The sequence below is a fragment of the Eptatretus burgeri genome, chromosome 11, assembly GCF_056783735.1.
Source record: "Eptatretus burgeri isolate ZD-2024b chromosome 11, Ebu_testis_v1, whole genome shotgun sequence".
NCBI lineage: Eukaryota > Metazoa > Chordata > Myxini > Myxiniformes > Myxinidae > Eptatretus > Eptatretus burgeri.
Window position 1 is genome coordinate 88,302,854 of NC_140971.1, and position 22,370 is coordinate 88,325,223.

Consider the following 22,370-nt stretch of genomic DNA (forward strand, 5'->3'; position numbering starts at 1 on the left):
TCAGTAGAGTGACCCGGTTTGAGCAAGACGTACCGAGGGCGTAGTTCCCCGGTTGACACCGCGTGGTTAATTAGGTAAATTGGTTCGAGACAAAAAGACCCTTCGCTATGTGGTGGGGGTATTGGCGTCCACGGTCGGGTTAAGCGACCCGCCGCCTCACGGAGTTATTCGTGAGCGACGGCCTACAATTCCGGGAGTCTGGTGGGAGACAACGTAACTTCCCCCACCTCGCGGTCGTTCTCGCCACCGGTCCCCGGCCCGCAACAGTATGATGAAGAACGTTGCACTCAATATTTATTGATGATATTGAACGTTAGAACCTTTGATTGCTTTAAAATCCAGTAACTTACATGATTACACCCCCCCCCCCCCTCCCAACTTGTATGACCAGAGTACAGCTCCGCTGCAAATGTTGACTCAATCAAAATGAGATGAGATCATTTCACAAAAGCAGTTAAACGAAGATATGGATCCAATATTTTTGAACGGTGGGGGGGGGGGGGTGGGGAGGAGGGCGAGTAGAGAAGAGGTAAGATCCGTGTCGCCAAAATTCTGTTGAAAGATGAATGGCCAACGCAGTCGGTGCGAAGCAATAATTCGAAATTTGCCGGCATTATCACAATGGAATAAAATATCTATACCAATAAATGTGTGTGTGTGTGTGTGTGTGTGTGTGTGTGTGTGTGTGTGTGTGTGTGTGTGTGTGTGTGTGTGTGTGTGTGTGTGTGTGTGTGTGTGTGTGTGTGTGTGTGTCCTCCATAACTCCAAAACCATAAAACCAAGCAGCCTTAAACTTTGCATGCATACTAAGAAAACTCCAAGGAAGTGCAAGAGTGAAAATTCTGTGTTTGGGTTAATTAAAACATCCCTTTTGAAGATAAGTAACGGCCTTATTTAATTATATCCTTCATCAGGTGATCCTCGGCCACTTCACTCTCTATGGGGTCTTAAGGCGTTTCCAGGGCAACCTTGCTGAAGCTGCCATGTTTTTTAGCCTACTCAACCATGCCTTGACTTGGAACAGGCCACAATAATTTCTTAACGATAAAGCTTTGATTTCCACTTTCCTCACTCATATTATCAAATGTCCGTTCATCATAGCTATGAATCGCTGTTTACATCGCTTTTGTAAGTGCAATAGCTTTCAAATCAGGAGCTTCGAGTGATTTCATGCATTATATGATACGATTTTCCACGACGATCTACTCACGGAATAATTGAAGTGCGTTATCAAAATATTATTTCGGTTATGAGGATCGAATATTGTCCGGACGAAACAAATGTCGAAATCTGTTGTGAAATCTGAAAATTCTAGAAATAACATGTCCAATAATTAAGCCGATATACATATTTACTTTGAGCAAGCAAGGCGATGTTCCCTTCTCCATACATAAACAAGAAAATGTGAAATTTCCAAAGCATTAAACTTATTTTTTTTCTACTGCTTGGAGAACTATATAGAGTGAACAAAAAATTTAGGAACATGACAAAATTAACCAACTGCATTGAGCTGTATGATTTTATGCATTCACAGCTACACCTCGCACGTGCCCTCTCCCCCAGAGGGACAAACTGTCCATAGCGTCTGCCAGATCTGTGTCTATATTTTCCGAGGTTTCGCGAGGAGCTCTAAGGGAATCAAAGCAAATCTGGTTATAAAAATAAAGGACGTTTTAAAAATAAGTTATAACATTTGTGTACGAACTGATGTACCATGATGTGCCTGCCATGCACAGACGAGCAGGCGAAATGGTGGATTTTCTGCAAAGTTTATTTCATGGGCAATTGAACTTTGTAATGTCTCCAGGGTTGTTCTGCATTAAGCAGCCTCTCTTTGATGGATAGCATCATTTTATTTCATAAACTGCTGCGTGCGCGGTGAAGACGGGCTTTAAAGTTAAAGGGATCCTTTATTTAGTTCATTGTATGCAGTGACAGCTTGGCCAACCGTTACTTATCAACCATTGAATTGGAATGCTTGCTTGAGTGCTTAAGCCACTTGCTGAGCGCCCATTGTCGATAGCAGTACCGTGCTACGTTATTATGAGCGAGTGTCCGGTTAAGGTTAATCCCCCTGACCCAAATTGTGGTGACGGGTGGTTAACACCACCAGCCCGGATAGCCGAGCAGTTTTCCTTAGGAGGCAGACACGTTGATCCTCAGAGATTATAACGAGTGCGGGAGGGGTGGGGCGCAATGGCGGAGTGTCGGAGGAGCCGATGGATTGATGCATAGCACAAGGGGGGTTTATACTCGAACCCCACGACAAATACGCGGACACATCAAGTGTGTGTGTGTGTGTGTGTGTGTGTGTGTGTGTGTGTGTGTGTGTGTGTGTGTGTGTGTGTGTGTGTGTGTGTGTGTGTGTGTGTGTGTGTGTGTGTGTGTGTGTGTGTGTGTGTGTGTGTGTGTGTGTGTGTGTGTGTGTGTGTGTTGTTCATAAAGCATAACATATTCTCTCTCTGTCTCTGTCTGGACAATGTTTTTCTCCGCACGTGTCCGGGTGGTGTTTATGTCTGGACGGGAGTTTGTCTCCAGACCATGTTTATGGTATTTCCGGTAGAGAATCGATTTCAGACATTATTTTGTTTCCATCTTCACTGTTGTTCCATACAGAATCATTTTTGATGAAACAGTGAATCATAATTAACTCTCCACCAGACATCTGCCTTCCCTTCCTCTCACCTCACACTGTCTTCCATTCCCCCACCCCTCCTCTCTCCGTTCCCCTCCACCTCTTCACTCTTCTTGCTCACTCTTTTTTTTTCTTTTTTTTTCCTCTCTCTCTCTCTCTCTCTCTCTCTCTCTTGTCCTCCCTCCCCCCTTTAGTATTACAGTCAGTGAAGTGATGGATGTTATTTGCTAGTAAAAAATATTTTAAACCTGAATGACAGGTTTTATCAGCTGAAGGTTCAAAAAGGTATTCCAAATGCTGTGGGAAGCAATATAAAGCCGACATTCCGAGCATCAGCCCTTCGCCTGAGCAGGAACACTATGTTGCTTTGACCAAAGGCCAATGCCCAAAACATCAGCTTCACCTTGCTTCCCAAGGCCGTTATCACGTCTTTGTTGAGTTTCAGTTAATAAAACTCATCATTCAAATTTTCCACCGATGTGGACAGACCTTAGCATTGCCAAAACTTATTATTCCTCTTTTATAATTTGAGTTGAATGTTGATTTAGGGGATAAAAATGCATTTTTTTTTGGTCTTGACCCCTAGTGTCTTGGAGCCCACCCCTCCCCTCCCTTCCCACACCTTCCATCCCTAACCACACCTTCCGTCCCTTCCCACACCTTCCTATTTCTCCTTGATCCACCTCTAACAGATTGATTACCTTTGTATCACAAGCTATGGTAATATCACCATTTGATGTGGTATGACCTCACCAGACCACCAACTTGTCACACACACACACACACACACACACACACACACACACACACACACACACACACACACACACACACACACACACACACACACACACACACACACACACACACACACACACACACACACACACACACACACACACACACAGCCTGGAATGCAGCTATTGAGTACAGAACACATGGGTGAACAATCGGATTGTGGAATGCACAGTGACTTTCAAGCCAAGTCGTGTGCTACAGCTTCTTAATGCGAGACAGACTGGGCACATTGGCCGCAACAAAGGCAGGCTCAGAGTTCCTATGGGCCATGAACTATCACACATGTCGTGAGAATGGAAACAAATATAGTGCAGTTTCTAAAGGTTTCTCTCTTTCTGCAAATGCCCTAAATATCTCCTTATACACTCTTGGTTTTTTTTTTTTTTTTAAACCACGTAAATGGATGAAATAAGCCAAAATAAAAATTACTGTAGTTCAATTACTGTAATACTCCGGATGGCTCTTGACGTCAGTTGGCAACAGCTCATGACGAACGTCGAGCTCTATGACGACCTACCGATGTTCACCACTAAAATTGAGGCGAGAAGACTGCAACTAGCGGGGCACTGTTTACACCACCCCAAGTTACCTGCCAGCCTAATCATCACACGGGAGCCCAAGCACGGGAGGATGAACCCTGGGTGGCCTCCCAAGACTATGGTTAACATGGTCCTCGAAGACGGTGGCGCGGCTAATGTAGATTAACTGTACACACTGATGAGGGAGAGGGAGGAGTGGAGAGTCAGTCATCGTGCTCGATGCTGGCCCTTTAGGCCTGGGTTGACGTCGTCGTAGTAGTAGTAGTAGTTTAATTACAGAGCTACAAGTGTGTTAAGAAAAATACTGAATTAGTCCAAACCCAAAACAAATATTCTCTTATTTTAAAAGTGCATGATGACCTTTACTAATGGTGCATTCGTTTTCCCTACTGAGAAGAAGACAATCATGGTCATCCCCTTCAGGTTGTGCTGAAAGATCTGAAAATGCTCAGGTGTTGATTCGGGATATATGCTCACCAAGCATTCTAAGGGTTCAAAGCATGAAAGTGAAGCCTGGAAGGCCTCTCGAAGTTGGGCACAATGTCCACTTTAGGTGTGTTTATAATATATTGCTCCAGTCCGGCAAGCCTGACCGGGCAGAGCGAAATGATGACGCCGGCCAGGATAGCTTGGTTATCATCTTTGTAAATGGGTGGCCAAACGCACTTCGACCGAGTCACACGTCCTTTGAGGATGTTTCCCACATGCAGTCGAACATCTTCATAAATTCTTTCAGTTGGATCAGTTCTGTTGATTGTGATATTTGCTTTTTCTACTCCTGTGTATGCTCTTTTTATATTCAACCTTTCTTGTATATGGTGTGATGAGTGTCCAAACATTAAGATTAGAGTCCCTGCAGTCTCGCTCGGCTTTGTGAAAAGCTCCTGCCAGGTTGGCCACTCACATGGAGTTGAATTGCATATAAATGTTTCTGAGTGGCCTACCCAACAGGAATGATGGGCAACTTAAGCACAATGTAAACATGCCTTTGGCAATATCCAACTTTATGATGGTAGGTTTAACTTCTGAGTTTGTACACAACAAACTTATTGATTATTAACTTGGTATATGCCTGGTGTTGGCTTAATGGTTAGGGTGGTGGGCTTGAGATCCTAGGGTCAGGTTAGGTCAGGTATGGGAACATGAATTGCAATACCCACTCTCACCGGAAGCGGCGCAATACAATACATATTTACAGAGAGATGAGAGACTTATTTACATTTTTTACCACCTAAAACGTACAATAGCACATCCCAAGTAAAAGCTAAAGTTTTCATCTCATTCCATCCTGTGGTTCTGGATTGCATGGAAGTCAAACAAACACACAAAGAGACACTTCTCAAATTATAGCATGACAAGATAGATAACCAAATCAAGAGCAGGTTATTCAGAATTTAGTCGATGGTGCAATCATCTTTGCAGAGACGTTGGATATCGGCTTTAATCTCACTCTGCAAAGGATTGAGTGCCATGGGGTTGTCTCCTAGTTTAGAGGTGATGTGTTGGTATAACTTAGGTGCATGATGTCAGCGTCGTGTCATAGAGTCAATGTGCTTATTTGGTTGGTTTGAATACATATACTAGCAGGGTGTGCTGACACATCGTGCAAGCAAATGAACCATGTTTCCCCATTGTCTCGAGTCGCTCACATGCGTTTGATTTTTCACTTATTTATTTTCCTGTTTTTTTTTTTTTCATATATATATATATATATATATATATATATATATATATATATATATATATATATATATATATATATATATATATATATATATATATATATATGTTTTCATTTACAGATGCTTTCCACCGATTCTGCGACTTTTTTTCTCTGATGTCCTGGCTTCGATATCCATCGGCACGCAAAATTCCAGCTTTCGATGTCACCCGGATAGTCCCCATCATATCTTTAGTATCAGTCAACCAATCAGTGGTTAAAAAGAGCTTTGTATATTATATAACCAGGGAATTTTGTATTTAAAGCAGTTCTCTTAATGGTGAAAAAAAAAAATCACTGAAATTTTAAAGTGATCTTTCACCATTGAGAGATGGGACCAAAAACTATATACAACATGATATTTTGAAGAAAAAAAAAAAAAACACACACACACACACACACACACACACACACATACACACACACACACACACACACACACAGACACACACACACACACACACACACACACACACACACACACACACACACACACACACACACACACACACACACACACACACGTATATATGAAAGCAAGCTGGGAGACATGGGTGGTCGCTATACAACGGTGGCATCCATAGCAACGGTGCTCAAAGGCATACAACTAGATCCTGGTGTGAACCTACCAGTCAAGTTTCATCAAAATCGGATGACTCCTCTGGCCTCCAGAGCTGTCCATTACATACAAACAAACAGACAGACGGAAAACCTGAGAAAAACGGTAGTCTAGCGACCACCTAATATAATGTAAAGCTCTTTCGAACCACAAACTGACTGACTAATATGATGGGGACTTTCCAGGTGACGGAGAAAGCTGAAATTTTTCGTGCTGATGGACATCGAAGCCACTACACCGGAAAAATAATCACAATCATTGTACGACATTCATATATGAAAATATAAATACATTAAAGAAATAAAAATAGAAAAATAAATGAAAAATGAAATGCAGGTGAGCAATCCGAGACAAAGGGGAAGCACGGTGATTTTGCGTGCCGACAGACATTGAAGCTGGTTACACTGGGGAAAAAAAAAAATCACAGGTTCATTGTACAATATTCACATATGAAAATATAAATAAATGAAAAAAATTAAAATAATTAAATGAAAAATCAAATGCATTTGAGCATCCCGAGAAAATGGGGAAGCATGGTAATTTTGTATGTGAGTGGACATCGAAGCCGATACACTGGGAAAAATCACAGAATCATTGTGCAGCATTCATACATTTTTGAATACAATATGAAAGCACACCCTGCATATATATATATATATATATATATATATATATATATATATATATATATATATATATATATATATATATATATATATATATATATGTATATGTATAGAGGATGGAAGGAAGGAGGGGAGAGGAGGGTGTGGGGACAGCGACGCCTCACCAAACAGAGGGGGGGGGGGGGAGCTAAGAGAGAAGAGAGCAGAGAGAAGAGAGAAGAAAGAAGAGAGAAGAGAGAAGAGAGAAACAGAGATGTGGGAGGAGAGTGCTGCATTTTATTCGGAGGGGTGCAATTTATTATTTTTATGCAAAGAGAGAGATAAAAGAGGGGGAAAGGAAGAGGGGGAAAGAGGAGGGGGGAAAGAGGAGGGGGAAAGAGGAGGGGGGAAAGAGGAGGGGGGAAAGAGGAGGGGAAAGAGGAGGGGGGAAAGAGGAGGGAGGAAAGAGGAGGGGGGGAAAAGAGGAGGGGGAAAAGAGGAGGGGGGAAAAGAGGAGGGGGAAAAGAGGAGGGGGAAAAGAGGAGGGGGGGAAAAGAGGAGGGGGGAAAAGAGGAGGGAGGGGAAAAGAGGAGGGAGGGGAAAAGAGGAGGGAGGGGAAAAGAGGAGGGAGGGGAAAAGAGGAGGGAGGGGAAAAGAGGAGGGAGGGGAAAAGAGGAGGGAGGGGAAAAGAGGAGGGAGGGGAAAAGAGGAGGGAGGGGAAAAGAGGAGGGAGGGGAAAAGAGGAGGGAGGGGAAAAGAGGAGGGAGGGGAAAAGAGGAGGGAGGGGAAAAGAGGAGGGAGGGGAAAAGAGGAGGGAGGGGAAAAGAGGAGGGAGGGGAAAAGAGGAGGGAGGGGAAAAGAGGAGGGAGGGGAAAAGAGGAGGGAGGGAAAAGAGGAGGGAGGGGAAAAGAGGAGGGAGGGGAAAAGAGGAGGGAGGGGAAAAGAGGAGGGAGGGGAAAAGAGGAGGGAGGGGAAAAGAGGAGGGAGGGAAAAGAGGAGGGAGGGGAAAAGAGGAGGGAGGGGAAAAGAGGAGGGAGGGGAAAAGAGGAGGGAGGGGAAAAGAGGAGGGAGGGGAAAAGAGGAGGGAGGGGAAAAGAGGAGGGAGGGGAAAAGAGGAGGGAGGGGAAAAGAGGAGGGAGGGGAAAAGAGGAGGGAGGGGAAAAGAGGAGGGAGGGGAAAAGAGGAGGGAGGGGAAAAGAGGAGGGAGGGGAAAAGAGGAGGGAGGGGAAAAGAGGAGGGAGGGGAAAAGAGGAGGGAGGGAAAAGAGGAGGGAGGGGAAAGAGGAGGGAGGGGAAAAGAGGAGGGAGGGGAAAAGAGGAGGGAGGGGAAAAGAGGAGGGAGGGGAAAAGAGGAGGGAGGGGAAAAGAGGAGGGAGGGGAAAAGAGGAGGGAGGGGAAAAGAGGAGGGAGGGGAAAAGAGGAGGGAGGGAAAGAGGAGGGAGGGGAAAAGAGGAGGGAGGGGGAAAGAGGAGGGAGGGGGAAAAGAGGAGGGAGGGGGAAAGAGGAGGGAGGGGGAAAGAGGAGGGAGGGGGAAAGAGGAGGGAGGGGGAAAGAGGAGGGAGGGGGAAAGAGGAGGGAGGGGGAAAAGAGGAGGGAGGGGGAAAAGAGGAGGGAGGGGAAAAGAGGAGGGAGGGGAAAAGAGGAGGGAGGGGAAAAGAGGAGGGAGGGGAAAAGAGGAGGGAGGGAAAGAGGAGGGAGGGGGAAAGAGGAGGGAGGGGGAAAGAGGAGGGAGGGGGAAGAGGAGGAGGGGGAAAGAGGAGGGAGGGGAAAGAGGAGGGAGGGAAAGAGGAGGGAGGGGAAAGAGGAGGGAGGGGAAAGAGGAGGGAGGGGAAAGAGGAGGGAGGGGAAAGAGGAGGGAGGGAAAGAGGAGGGAGGGGAAAGAGGAGGGAGGGGAAAGAGGAGGGAGGGGAAGAGGAGGGAGGGGAAGAGGAGGGGGAAGAGGAGGGGGGAAAGAGGAGGAGGGAAAGAGGAGGGGGAAAAGAGGAGGGGGGAAAGAGGAGGGGGAAAGAGGAGGGGGGAAAGAGGAGGGGGAAAGAGGAGGGGGAAAGAGGAGGGGGAAAGAGGAGGGGGAAAGAGGAGGGGGGAAAGAGGAGGGGGAAAAGAGGAGGGGGGAAAAGAGGAGGGGGAAGAGGGGGAGGAGGGGTGGGGGGAAAAGAGGGGTGAGAGGGGGGGAAATAGAGAGTAAGGTGATGGGTGGAGGTGGCATTAGCAAAGAGAGATATGTTATGCTTCATGAGTGAACAAAAAAACAAAAACTCATGACGTAACAGCTGTACATACAATGACACAACGGTGTTTACAAAGTAATCCGCTGGCACATCTGCAAAAACTTTGATATCCCAGTTCCACAGAATTTGTGGGAACATGAACCAAAAGCAATCCTTGAAAACATGGAAGTACCTACCGCTCACATATGACCTTATGATCCCATCGAGCGTGGGCATCGAAAACAAAGCGTTGCGACGAGATATCACACTTCGGCACAAAAAAAAAGAGAAGGGATTGTCAATTGAGGTGTTTATATTTTGGACTAAACGATGCAGAAATCAAGAAAATGACCAAATACCAAGACCTCATGAATGAAGTGAAAAAATTCAGGAAGCTAAAGAATGCCAAAAAAATGAAATCATAATAATAATTTTCCTTGTACCCTTTCTAACTATACACCTCCTGAAACCACATGAAACCACATTCTCCTCCTCATGCGCCCCCCTCCCCGAGCTCTTCTGCAATCCACCACACTCTTTCAACAACTCTCCTTCCCTCCCCTCCTCCTTCCTTGTGCAACCCTCCCCCTCCCCTCCCCTCCCTCTTCATTAACAGTGTGGACCTCAAATATCCGGGGACTTCGCTCCAGCCTTACAGATCTTTCCATACAGGTTGCCACTGACAAACCAGATATAATCTGCCGAACAGAAACTTTCCTCCCTCAAGACGTCTCTGACTCCCAAGTATCTCTCCCTCGTTATTCCCTCTTCCAGTATGACAGACCTGAGCCTCGTCCTGGTGGAGGAGTTGCTCTCTTATCAAAGACTCTATTCCTCACTCTCCATGCACTGCTCTCACTCCCCCACACCCAAAGGAATACCTCTTGCTACGGCTTCCCCTCCACCCTCACCGTCGACTCCAGTTTCCCCTCCACCCTCACCTCACCTCAGCACCATCGAGTCTGGCATTTCACTCAGACCGACTGGCAGGGTCTTCAAGCAGCCATCAAACTTCGAGACTGGTCTCCTATCACTACTTTCTCCAACATACTGTAAACTCATCCTGGGAATTCTTTCAAAGAAACTTGCTCTCTCTCCCTCATGCACAAATTTATCCCCTCTCATCTTCAGTTGTCCTACCTTTCCTCTCGCCCATGGTTCACTGAAGCTTATGGTGAGGCAGTTGTCCTGAAACAACTTGTCTTTGCCTCATGAAAAGCAAACCCAACTGAGGGCAATCTCAGTTCCTTCCATAAAGCTTGGAAGAGGTGTGTATCTACCCTCAGGAGAGCCGGAAAACAACATCTTTCAAAGCTCAAGTCTGAACTCTTAAACGTCGCTCCCTCCTCCAAATGCTGGAGGTGTCTAAATAAATCTGTTTCTGGAGTATGTTCCACCTCCATCCCCCTTCTTCACCTCAAATGACCGCACTCCTGATACCGCACGTGAAAATGCTGAATGCCTAAACTCGGTGTTTGCATCGAAATCTTGTGTCCGAAACACATCGCTTTCTGTACCCAACTTACCCAGTCGCACCAAACTGTCCCTCGACTCTGTATCCTTTTCTCCTGACAAGGTGGAGAGCTTGCTGTCAAACCTCGACTCAGATTCTGCAACCGGTCCAGATGGCACCAGCCCACGTGTCCTAAAAACCTGTTCCACTGCTCTTGCTTGCCCTCTCTCTGTTCTATTCACCCTCTCATTTGTTCAAGGCCATCTGCCATCTGCCTGGAAATTAGCAAACATTACCGCTCTGCATAAAAAGGTGCAAAAACAGATCGCTGCAACTACAGACCAATCAGCCTTCTCCGAATCATCAGCAAAGTTATGGAATCCATCATCGCTTCAGACATTAAATCCTTCGTCTTCTCCAATGGCTTGATTTCCGATCTTCAATTTAGTTTCAGACCAGGTCACTCCACCCTGGATATGCTGCTTCTGCTCTCCCAACAATGGATGGAAGTCTTCAATGCCAGACATGAAATCAGAGCCATATCTATCGACATGTCACGTGCTTTTGACACAGTCTGGCACCCTGCCCTGCTCACCAAACTCTCTTCCCATGGTATCCAAGGCCATCTCCACTCATGGCTCGCAGACTTCCTCTCCTGTCGCAGCCAACATGTGCCCCAAAATGGAGTTCTCTCATCCCCTCTCCCTGTCCAGGCTGGAGTTCCTCAAGACAGCATTCCAGGCCCTGTTCTTTTTCTGGTTTTCATCAATGATCTCTCCGACTCTCTGGAAAATCTTCTTTAATCCTTTGCTAACGACTCCACCCTCTGTCGTACCATCTGTCATCCCTCAGACCGGCAAGCGGCAGCTTCTTCGCTCACTGCAGATCTGGATAAAATCACAAACTGGTCCAACACGTGGAACATGTCTTTCAATCCTGACAAATGTCACACTCTCACTATGTCTCTCTGAAAAGACCATTTAAGAACCCCCCCCCCCCCACCAATATACTTTCTCAACAATCCTCTAGAAGACATCCTTTCATTCAAGCTTCTGGGTCTCACTATCTGCCATGACCTTTCCTGGGAAAGCCACATTTCCAAAGTCGCCTCCAAAGCCAGTCGCCGACTGGGAATCCTCCGTCGTGCAAAGTCCTTCCTCGGCTCACCTCACCTCCCCTCCTTCATCTCTCTCCCACCTCCTGACCACTTACAAAGCTTTCGTCCGCAGCCTGATGGAGTACTGCTCTCCCCTCTGGGCTGGTGCTCCTGTCTCCCACCTTTCCTGGCTTCACGCTGTGGAAGCCAAGGCATTTCGGATCATTGGCATCTCCCACGATGAGGATGAGTTTTTGGGCCTCTCACTCTCAACGCAGGTAGGTCGGTGGTCTTTCTGTCTACTACCTTCTCCTCTCCGATCTTGCCCCCTCCCCCCCCCCCCCCGTGCTCTCTCTGCGATTTGTCCCCACCATATTTCTGCAGGGTGCTCAAGGTCCGCCAACAACCCCCTTCTGGTAAAACTACCAAAATCAAGAATCACTATTCACCTTCACTCTTTTATTCCTCTTTTTTCCTGCCTTTGGAATAAACTCCCTCACTCTATTCTTTCCCATTCTTCCCTCCAGGCCTTCAAAACAGCTGTTCACCACCACCTCTTGTCATCCCGCATCCAAAACCTCAATCTTTTCTACCCCCATTAATCCACCCCAAACCCACCTCATTCAAATTTCCTGCTTTCCTTCCTGAAAGTCCCTATAATATCCATCTTCTATTCCCCATGTTCCCTGCCCCATCCCTCTGCCTTCCACAGATCTCCTAATGTCTCTGTTCCCCACTGTTTTGTCCTTCCTACTCCCGCCCCTCCTGTCTCATGCCCCCCTCCCCCTTGATGTGTGTTGTGTGTTAGTTCTCATACGAGCCTCAACAAGGTATACAAAAAAAAGAAAAAAAAGCAAGCACTCCAACGAAACAGTTGATATGAAACGGCTCCCTTGGTACGCATTTGGCAATCACCGAACCATCATATTAAACATAAACCTCCCGGAGACGCCCAAAATGTCAAATATGTCCGAATTGGACGAATGAACACTTTTCCCGGAGTCAGAGCTGCTTGTAAGTTCGATTCTTGAGCTTAAATTTTGTAATTCTCCTTAATTTAAGAGACACTTGTGGCAATCGCATGTGTAGAAATGAAATAATGCAACGATCACTGACATCTCCAGGTGTTTATAAGCATTGCAATGTACCCATCGATTTGTAGCTATGATGAACAGGCATTCGATAAATATGAGTGAGGAAAGTGAAAAAAAACTATCGTTAAGAAATCGTGGCGGCCTGTCACAAGTCAAGATATGGTTGAGCAGGCCAAAAAACATGGCGGCCTCAAACCCCAGCTCGGTTTCCCAGGAAACGCCTTGAGACCCCAGAGAGCAAGGTGACTGAGGATCGCCTGATGAAGGATATAATTAAATAAGGCCGTTAATTATCTTCAAAAGGGGTGTTTTAATTAATCCAAACACCCAATTTTCACTGCTGCACTTCCTTGGAATTTTCTTGGTATGCGTGCAAAGTTTCAGGCTGCTCGGTGTTATAGTTTTGGAGTTATGGAGGAGACACACACACTGGCTTTTATTTGTATAGAAGATAAACCTCATATAGAAATATGTCTTCCTGCCTGGCAGGCACGTAGGATGCCGGCCAGTATAATAGGTATAGAGATATTACTTTAACAACATTCTGTTTCAGTGCTGTAAATTTTTTGTTTGGCTGAAGCTGCTGGCCAACATAAGAAAAATATTGCTTACATGTAAACAAATAAAATAAGAAAGCTGATGCACAACTAAATCTTGCTAGCTCTTCCTTCACTTGCCAAAAAGTGAATACCGCGTATTGAATCGAGTAAGCAAATTATACATTTCTGTGTCACACGATACAACTGCATAAACTCAAGATCTTCCGCTATGTAAGAAAATTATGCAATATGGAGGCTCGGGATGAAAGGTGAGCTCTGCCTGGCTTTGTGGCGTGCAGATGGTTCTGTTGGACTAATGCACAACAAATCAAACCAAAGCTTGTACATCGAAACATCGAATATAGAAATGATGAATATGCAGTTGCATGGGGAGCATGTTGAACCAGATTACCAATATCCTTGTCTTCATATAAAAGTAACAATGTATTCATATGTAGACTGCACTATATATTCCAGTATATTGTAGATTCAGATAGTGTTTGTCTGAAGTTAAGACGAAATATAAAAGAATTTCGACATGCCATTTCAATTATTTTATTCCAATGAAAGCAGTTATATTCACACTCACTTCTGCAAAAAAGCAATCTGCAGTATACGTTGAAAAATAGGAAGAAAACTTTTATGCCCTCTTTCCCAAACCACCCCACTTCCATTCCATTCCCCTCATATATGTACAATATGTTTATGGCCCAAAGCCGAAGTAGCTACATGAAATATTCAATAAGAGATTAGTCAAATATTTGATGTCAATGTAAAAGTGAAATTCCTGATTGCGAATGCAACACCTGAACAGAGTGTTTGCATCATTTCTGGGGTGAGGAACTGCTTCTGTGAGCAGGATATCTCACAAAATTGTTGATGGATTCGGATGAAATTTGGTGGGTGTGTGACAAGGATTCGATTTTGGTGAAGATCCGGATCCGGATACGAGAATTCTACAAGTGATTCTTCACCATTGAGAGATAGAACCAAAAACGATATATAGCATGATATTTCAAAAACTTACTGACGGATTTGGATGAGACTTAGTGGACAGGTTGGGTGTGTAACAAGGACAGGTCAGGTCAGGTATGGGAGCATGCACCAGAGCAATGCGTCGCTGTGTCCACTTTCCGCCGGTACTCCAGGGGCCTCCATCAGGCCATACCCCAGACAGATGCCTGGCCCATCCCCATCGCCTTTAGATGCCGATCAACCTGCTGCAACCACGAGGCACGTGGTCGGCCCATTGGCCTCCTCCACTCACAAGACTCCCTCACTGAGAGAATCTGGTGAGCAGGATCAGTGTCAGGAAAACGAGCCACATGTCCATACAGCCGCAGCTGATGCTCACGCACTATGCAGGGAACAAATCTCATCTGAGTCTCTCTCAGCAAATGCTCGTTGGACACAAAGTCCGACCAGTGATAGCCAAGGATTCTCCAAAGAGACCTGGTACCAAAGGAATTAAGTCTCCGTCTCAGATCCTTGGTCAGAGTCCAAGTCTCACATCTATAGAGCAAGACTGGAAGCACGAAGGACCTGAAGACTCGGACTTTCGTCCTCCCGCACAGGTACCGGCAGCACCACACCCCATTATCCAGTGAATCCATGACTCCCCAGGCCCGACCCAGACGTCTATTGACCTCTGACTCACAGCCAGCATAGACCTGAATATCACTGCCAAGGTAAGTGAATCTCTCCACGACCTCAACATACTCACCACAAACAGGCACAGACAGGACAGCAGCATCCAAGATGTCATTGAAAGCCTGGATCTTAGTTTTGACCCAGGAAACCCGTTCCCAGCGGCTCCAACTCCTCTTTCAACACCTCGAGGGCCCCCGAAAGGATATCTAAAGTCTCCGCAAAGATGGCTGCATCATCTGCGAAATCAAGGTCATTGATCTTGACATTCCCAAACGATGCACCGCAGCTTGATCTCTCCGACATCCTCCCAAGAATCCAGTCGATACAAGTGCTGAAAAGTTTGTGGGCCAGTACACACCCCTGACGAACTCCAGTAACAACTGGAAATAAGTCAGAGATGGTAACACCACATCTCGCAGCACTGTCAGTACCAAAGTAGAGTTTAGACATCAGATCGATCAGTTTTGGTGGCACCCCACGAAGACCTAGAATCCTCCAGAGGGCATCCCGATTCAATGAATCGAACGCTTTACAGAGATCACCAAAAGCTGCAAGCAGCCCCTGCCAAAACTCTCGTCTGTATTCGGTGAGGACCCGAAGAGGAAGGATACGGTCAATCGTTGACCTCTTTGGTATAAAGCCTGACTGCTCTGGATGCTGGTGCTCAAGCAGATGGTGGCGAACCCTATCAAGAATTATCCGAGCAAAGACCTTGCCCGGCACTGAGAGCAGCGTCACTCCTTGGTAGTTGTTGCAGTCTTGGCGATCACCCTTCCCTTTCCAGAGAGGGACAACAAGGCCTCTCTTCCAGTCAGTTGGGATGATGCCAGTGTTCCAGGCAGAGCACAAAACTGCATGCAACGACACGAGTGCAGCATTTCCACCAGCCTTGAAAAGTTCAGCATGGATGCCACAGATCACTGGAGCTTTACCCCATTTCAACCAGTTCACCGCAGCCCGTGTTTCCACAAGCGAAGGTGGACCACAGTTGCTTGGAGGGTCAGCAACAGGGATTGTAACACCCGTGACATCCAACTCGACAGCTGGTGGATCAGCCTGGTACAACCGCTCAAATTAACCGGCCCAGGCGGCCTTCACTTCGGACTCCTCTGTCAAGAGCCTACCACCCTCTGCACTAACTACAGTACACCGAGGGATGGGCTTGGATGAACGCAATGCGTGAATTCTCCTGTAAGCAGGACGAGAATCACTTGAATACAGGTGATGCTCTACCCCCTCACAGATTCCTCGCACATAGGCCTCCTGGTCCACCCTTAGCACATGTGCAGTTTTACGCCTCAGCTCCCTGAACAGCTCCGCTCTGCCATTCAGCCTGGCCCTGGAACTCTGGTCAATGGTATCCAGTGTCCCTTGAGAGACAAAATTCTTCTTTGCCCTATGGTGAGTTCCAAGACATCCACAGGCAACATCAAGGACAGTGGTCTTGAAGGCACTCCACAAGTCTTCAGGACCTCCCAAAGCAACCACCCCCCAAATCGCGACTCAGCTTGTTTGCAAACTCCTCAGCTACCCTCTCATCCTTGAGCTTGCCAACATCCAGTCTAAGCTGGGATGGTACCATTCTCCTGGATTTAAGGGGCAACTTAAGAGTTGCTACAACAAGCTGGTGGTCAGTATTGAGCAACTGAGCTCTCCGGTCGACCATGCAGTTCTGGATTATCCTCCAGTGACCATCAACGAGGACATGTTCAATCTCCTTTGCCACACACCGCCAGTGTTGGAATACCAAGTCCAGCGATGAGCTTTCAGCGATGAGGTGCTGAAACCATGAACCGGCTGCCTTATGTCCATGACTTCTTGCAAAGTCAAGGAACTTAGTGTTATTCTGCTTCATAGTCCCTGACCCATGGGGACCAACATATGTCTCATAACCATCCCTATCAGTTCTCGACTATGCATTGAAATCCCCCAAGACAAGAAGTGTATCACGTCTGGGGCACTGATCAACCACAGACTCGAGCGTGGCGTAGAATGTGTCCTTCACGGTGAGATCACTCTCCTCAGTCGGAGCATGGACTGAGACCAGGGAAATGACACCTAAGGAGTGACGAATCCTTAGTCTCATAATACGCTCGTTGACCGGTGTTACCTCAATTATCATTGGGGTCAGCTTATTGGACACAGCTACAGCAACTCCTTGGGTATGGTAACTATCAGAGTGACCAGACCAATAGTCGGTGTAACCACCCACCATGATCTCTCCACAATCCGGTCTCCGAACCTGAGAGAGTGTTGCAATACCGATGTCCAAATGCTTGAGCTCAGATGATAACAGAGACAGGTGATCACCCTCTCTTTGGGATAGGACATTCCAGACACCCACCTGAAGGGGACCGCCGTCTGGCAGATGACACCTCAGCAACACTCCGACACACTCTCCTGCAATCTGACCCGGGGATGTTACCCCATGGTTTCCCTCCTTTCATCAAAGATTGGGGGTCCCGAAGGCTTTGCCCCAATCCTGTCATCCGGTGAGCTGCCCTGCGAAGGGAAGTTGCACATGAGGTACTCCCACGGAGTGGGTTTTCAGATTTTTTTTTGCGTTTTTGTGTTTTGCGGAATGAAGGGTTTTACGGTGGCCGGAGTGCAAATCCTGCCACCAACCTCCGAATAAAAAAGTAACCCAACTGCAGGAGGACGTCCGCAGACACAGTTGGGCACTAGATATGGATGGCCGTTGGCTCACAAGGAGCTACTCCACCCTTTGACAGGTTTTTTTTTAATCCTGCTGGGTGTCCATATCCAAACACCCTCCTCACCAAAAAATCTGGTGGGGGAGACGGTTTCGTCGCCGACAACCCGACCATCGAACAGGTTTACATGATACCTGCAGCAATCACAGATCTAATCTGGCCTGACCTGACTGACTTTGCACGAGACTTAGTGGACAGGTTGGATGTGTAGCAAGGACGAATCGATTCGATTTTGGTGAAGATCCGAATCCGGACACGAGAATATAATTTTTTTTAATGATTCTTCACCATTGAGAGATGGGACCAAAAACGAAGTACATCATGATATTTCAAAACTTATCGACGGATTATGACAAAACTATATGGATGAGTTGGGTCAGTGACAAGAGCAAGTTTATTCGATTTTGGTGTGTGACAAGGACGAATTGTCCGGATGCAGATCTTGCCTATCGGTGTGATACAAAGCGTAAACTGTTCAGCCTGATAGAGGTATGCACTCTACCGAGTGCCGTTCTAGTTCTGTATGTAATACAAGTACAAGCTTCTCAGTAAGACTGACACTGGAGAAAAAAATACTGTCGATATAATGTCTAGTTGTTGGTTTAATAGTTTGGTTGGTGGGCTTGGGATCCTAGTAGTGTTGGCTTAATGGTTAGTGTGGTGGGCTTGGGATGGATCCTTGTCGTGTTGGCTTAATGGTTAGGGTGGTGGGCTTGGGATGGATCCCAGTGGCAAATCCAGGGGAGTTTCCTGGTTGCCCGGAACCCCCCCCCCTCCCAACAAAAAATATTTACCATTACAGTGGCAAACCCAGGGGTTCCCTGGTCACCCAGAACTCCTTCTCCCACGAAAGTGTGCCACAAAAAAGGCCAGAAGCCTCAGAAAAACTGTATCAATACAGGAGCTAATAAACAATAAACCACTAACAGCTCACAGTAATTTATTTGGAAATTATTTGGAAAATTTATAATTTTCTGTTATTTGGAAACTCCCCCTACCCAATTCCTGGATTTGCCCCTGGATCCTAGTAGTGTTGGCTTAATGGTTAGGATGGTGGGCTTGGGATAGATCCTTGTAGTGTTGGCTTAATGGTTAGGGTGGTGGGATTGGGATGGATCCTTGTAGTGTTGGCTTCATGGTTAGGGTGGTGGGCTTGGAATGGATCCTTGTAGTGTTGGCTTAATGGTTAGGGTGGTGGGCTTGGGATGGATCCTTGTAGTGTTGGTTTAATGGTTAAGGTGGTGGGCTTGGGATGGATCCGAGTAGTGTTGGCTTAATGGTTAGGGTGGTGGGCTTGGGATGGATCCTTGTAGTGTTGGCTTAATGGTTAGGGTGGTGGGCTTAGGAAGGATCCTTTTAGTGTTGGTTTAATGGTTAAGGTGGTGGGCTTGGGATGGATCATTGTAGTGTTGGCTTAATGGTTAAGGTTGTGGGCTTGGGATGGATCCTAGTAGTGTTGGCTTAATGGTGAGGGTGGTGGGCTTGGGATGGATCCTTGTAGTGTTGGCTTAATGGTTAGGGTGGTGGGCTTGGGATCCTTGGATCCTGAGTTCAAATCCTACTCAGCTGTTGAATTAATACCAGGTGGGGTTGACTCTGCCTGTTATCCTTCTGAGGTTTGCGAAATGAGTGCCAGCTTGTTTGTATCCTGTGTTGGAGTGATGATCCGCCCAGGATTGTGCCCAATTGCAAATGAGGCTGCTTCGGCAGCACCAACGCTCTGCACAGCGTATGTCCCGATGGTTGGATGAAGTTGTAAAAACTCCAGTCGTTAAATAATGCACAATAATGCTTTTATCTACGATTGTCTTAAATCTAAACTCCTCCCCCAATTTTTAAATGATGTAAATAACTAAAATTGCAAATCATTAAAGCTTTAGCCTTGTTGGCCATATACAGGTGCATGCACAGTCCCTTGCCCGATTTTAGCTACAACTGTAAGTTTAGCAAACTATCGACTCTGTGAGATATTATTTTTCATGAAGAAGAAGATGGTGAAAAACGCATTAAATTGCCCTGTAGGTTGAGGCTAAAATTTTCTCGCCTTACAAAAAAAGGAAACATCACTGTACTGCTTTATTTAACCGATTTTTTGTATTCCATACTTGAATGCAATGATTATAATATTTGCCTCCTGTGCATGGCACTTTGGACAAATTCTAGTGCACAGCAGCGCATCAAAAATTTGCTTTCAAGCTGTGCACCATGTCCACTCCAGTACACTTTGACATCCAATGATGATTATTCGGACAGGGCTGAGATTCACATCTCTTTCAGAGATTGTGAAAATGTCCCAAAACAAAATTTGTCACACTTTAATTTGAACGAAGGAAATTAGGTATTTTGGAAAATGTGTGCAAAGGCATTAAGTTAGTTTTGCATTTTCAAAGTCATTGTGAAAGGACTTTCTTTCCTTCCACTACATCAAAGATTTAACGTCATAAAGACTTTCTTTGTCGGATATATATATATATATATATATATATATATATATATATATATATATATATATATATATATATATATATATATATATATATATATATATATACACACATATATATGTGAGAAAGAGAAAGTCTTGGAAGTGATTCCTTAAATTTTTTAACATAAGTGTAATAATGGAGAAAAGTCATTTTTAGCTCTCCTGTTCGAACAAACATACAGTTCACCCGGGAGAGGAGCATCTGCTTCACGCTGATGAGGGCCAGTCAAGCCAAAAGCATGGGTCCGTGGATGATCCGTCTTCAGGGTGGATTGATCTATAAAATTGAGAATTTAATTCTCTTCCCATTATTGGGTGCAGTACAATCCTACTGAGAAGTAGGGAGCTGTAGCTCTGCAAAGCTCATCCCTAATAGGTAGAGTCAATGCACCTATTGAGCCAGAAGAGCCGTTTCTATACATTTCTATAATAATAAATGTCAATGTGTGTGTGTGTGTCATCTCCATAATTCAAAATCCATGAAACCTAACGGCCTGTAACTTTCCATGAATATTAAGGGAACTCCAAGGTAGTGCAAGAATAAAAATTGAGTTCTTGGGTTAATTAAAATACCCGTTTTGAAGATAATTAACGGCCATATTCAATTATCCTTTTATCAAGGTGTCATCCTTGCTCAGCCCCTTTATCAGCCAGCTCTCGCTTGTGTTAAGTCACCATTTTTGTGGGTCTGCTCAACAATGCCTTGACTTCTAACAGGCCACAACGGTTTCTTAACGATAAAGCGCTCAAATTTTTTTTTCACTTTTCTCACTCATATCATCGAATGCCTCATCTTCATGAATACGAATCGCTGGATACATCACAATTTTTATAAACATCCAGACACTCCAGTGTTCATGGCTTTATTTCATTTCTGCAAATGGGATAACCTCGAGAATCTCTTAACGCGAGTCGAATTTCAAAATTTAAAATGTGGAATTTATTTCAACAACAGTTCCAACTGCTAAAAAAAAAAAAGTGTTCCTTTGTCCTATTCGGACATTGTTTGACACTCCGGACATCAGCTGTAATCGCATTTCAGCTGTAATGCTTATAAATGTCCAGAAAGTTGTATTAGCATATTAATTGATACTCTGCACATGTCCGGATGGTGGTTATCTCTGGATGTATCCAGTGGATATGTCTGGATGGTGGTTGTCTTCGGACGTGTCTGGATCCTTATCTTCTGACATGTCTGAATGGTGGTTATGTCCGGATGGTGGTTATCTCTGGACATGTCAGGTTGGTGTTTGTTTCCAGATGTGTCCAGATGGTGTTTGTCTCCAGACATGTCCGGGCAGTGGGTGTCTCCAGACTTGTCTGGACGGTGTTTGTCTCTGGACGTTTCCGGATGGTGTTTATCTCTGGGCGGTGTTTGTCTCTGGATGCTTCTGAGTGGAGTTATCTCTGGATGGTGTTTGTCACCGGATGATGTTTGTCTCTGGATGGTATTTATGTCTGGGTGGTGTTTGTCTCTGGACGTGTCTGGGCAGTATTTGTCTCCAGATGGTGTTTGTCTCCAGCCGTGTCTGGACAGTGGTTGTCTCCAGACTTATCTGGGTGGTGTTTGTCTCTGGACGTGTCCAAGTGAGGTTTATCTCTGGATGGTGTTTGTCTCCGGATGGTGTTTGTCGCCCGATGAGGTTTGTCTCCAGACGGTGTTTGTCTCTGGATGTGTCTGGGCAGTGTTTATCTTCGGACATGTCCGGATGTTGTTTGTCTCCAGACATGTCCAGGTGGTTTTTATAGTCTCACCAGTCGAAAATGTATTTCAGACATTATTTTCTTTCCATCTTCACGGTTATTGCATGCAGAATCATGTTGATATGAGTATAAATTGGATTGTTAGGAAACAGATTGTTGGGGCATAACGTCCGGCTAAACAAGGGTGCGAACCATGCTGGATGAATAGAGTAAAAGACAAAAACGAGCTGGAAACATTTCTATGTTCATTTCTGGGAGCATTTCAAAAACGAGCTGGGAAAAGTATACAGCACATTGAATGGGGTTTATTTGTATGTACAGCAGGGGATAGCAACGAATTAATGGGGGGGGGGGAGTGGGAAAAAGGCAAACAGCTTACAAAAGAAGACACAGAGCAGACTTATCCTTTTATAACTTCTACAATCTTAATTTGTACTAGGACAGGCACCATCACATACACATACACACACACACACACACACACACACACACACACACACACACACACACACA

The 22,370-nt window shown here is 45.6% G+C and overlaps 1 protein-coding gene across 6 annotated transcripts in view; it reads right to left on the reverse strand.

Annotated features, from left to right (window-relative positions):
* The window catches only part of LOC147017576 (uncharacterized), a 182,200-nt gene that overhangs the window by 3,543 nt on the left and 156,287 nt on the right, over positions 1 to 22,370 (reverse strand). The window lies entirely within an intron of this gene.